The following is a 2,436-nucleotide window of genomic DNA, read 5'->3' on the forward strand; positions in this document are numbered from 1 at the left end:
AATTTATTGTTACATATTTTAAATTCTCCCTGATGTTCTGCTAATCAGAGGACAATGCTTTTTTTTCCTTTTTCTATCTTTCTTTTGCTATTTTAAAAATTTTGTATTTATCTTAAATAAACAAATTTAAAAATATATATCCTAATAAGCAGAACTAGAAAGCATCTTAGAAATCATCAAGTCTAATACTTTCATTTCTTAAGGAATCAAACTTTCTTCTGTTTTCAAATAGATATTTTAGATTTTTTCAAATCCAGTTCAACCCAAACAGGTTGTTAAACACAGTTAAGTATCTTCACATAAAATATATCTCAAGGAATCATATGGATAAATGATGACTGCAAATAGCCTTCAGACCTTAAATTACCTAACAGTTTTGTCATTTTCTTTCTCTGAATCTTTATTAGAACTGCCAAATCATAGCCAAATTGGTTAGTTTACATTTCATTTTTCAAAATTTAATTTAAATTTTGGGGGGTTACATTTTAATTTCGGAACTGTCTCCATTCCTCAATCCCAATCCCATGCTAGAGAAAATCACCATATGATACAGATTTATAAATATATGTAGAATCACCCTATGCATACTTCTATTTATCAGTTCTTTCTATGGAGTTAATTATCATCTACTTTTATTAATTCTTTATAATTGATTTGAGTATGTATAATACTTAGAATAACTTGGTTGTTCTCAATTATTCTTCAAACAATATTGCTGTTTCTATATACAAAGTTCTCTTGGCCCTGTTTGCTTCACTTTTTATTATTTCATGCAAGTCTTTCCATGGTTTATTGCTAAATCAACCAGCTCATTATTTCTTTTGGAACAGTAGTATTCCATCACAATCATATATCACAACTTGTTTAGCCATTTCCCCAATTGACAAGCATCCCCTCAATTCCTAGTTCTAATAATGGTATTTCAGGGTCAAAGGGTATACACAGTTTTATAACTCTATGGGCATAATTCCTGATTGCTTTCCAAAATGTTTGGATCAGTTCACAGTTCCACCAATGGTGAATTAGTGTCCCAATTTTTCTACATTCCCTTCAACATTTGTCACTTTACCTTTCTAGCATTTTAGCCAGTGTGATAGTAGTAATATAATATCTCAAGGTTGCTTGAATTTTCACTTTTCTAATCAACAACGATTTAGAGCATTTTAATATAATTATATGTAGTTTTGATTTCTTCTTCAGAAAACTGCTTGTCCATATCCTTTGACCATTTATCAATTGGGGAATGACTTACATTCTTTATAAATCTGACAAAGTTCTGAATATATTTGAGATATGAAAACTTTATCCAAGAAACTGTTTATAAAAGTCCCCCCCCCCCATTTTCTCTTTTCCTTCTAAATCTTGGATACATTGGTTTTATTTGGATAAAATCTTCTTAATATTAATTTTCTACTTTTTTCTACATGCTCCCTGAAAGCTCCCTGTCATATTACAAAAGATACTAAAGCCCAGGGAATCCTTAAAAGTTGGAGGTTGTAGGATTGGTAAAATGTGTTCACCCCTAATTTTTTTTTTTATTTAATAGCCTTTTATTTACAGGATATATGCATGGGTAACTTTATAGCATTAACAATTGCCAAACCTCTTGTTCCAATTTTTCACCTCTTACTCCCCCACCTCCTCCCCTAGATGGCAGGATGACCAGTAGATGTTAAATATATTAAAATATAAATTAGATACACAATAAGTATACATGACCAAAACATTATTTTGCTGTACAAAAAGAATCAGACTCTGAAATATTGTACAATTAGCTTGTGAAGGAAATCAAAAATGCAGGTGTGCATAAATATAGGGATTGGGAATTCAATGTAATGGTTTTTAGTCATCTCCCAGAGTTCTTTTTCTGGGCATAGCTAGTTCAGTTCATTACTGCTCCATTAGAAATGATTTGGTTGATCTCGTTGCTGAGGATGGCCTGGTCCATCAGAACTGGTCATCATATAGTATTGTTGTTGAAGTATATAATGATCTCCTGGTCCTGCTCATTTCACTCAGCATCAGTTCGTGTAAGTCTCTCCAGGCCTTTCTGAAATTATCCTGTTGGTCATTTCTTACAGAACAGTAATATTCCATAATATTCATATACCACAATTTATTCAGCCATTCTCCAACTGATGGACATCCATTCAGTTTCCAGTTTTTAGCCACTACAAAAAGGGCTGCCACAAACATTCGTGCACATACAGGTCCCTTTCCCTTCTTTATAATCTCTTTGGGATATAATCCCAGTAGTAACACTGCTGGATCAAACACCCCTAATTTTTTAAGTCTGTGAATTTGAGCTCATCTATTTGGAATTTCCTTAGAATGAGGAGTGTCTGTGAAGCATTTCAGCACCAACCTTCTTACACATTCAGTCTGTTAGACCAGGCAGCCAATAGACACATCTCTCTCGCAGACACAAATACTGGC

The sequence above is a fragment of the Sarcophilus harrisii genome, chromosome 1 (genome assembly GCF_902635505.1).
Source record: "Sarcophilus harrisii chromosome 1, mSarHar1.11, whole genome shotgun sequence".
In the NCBI taxonomy this organism is placed as follows: Eukaryota; Metazoa; Chordata; class Mammalia; order Dasyuromorphia; family Dasyuridae; genus Sarcophilus; species Sarcophilus harrisii.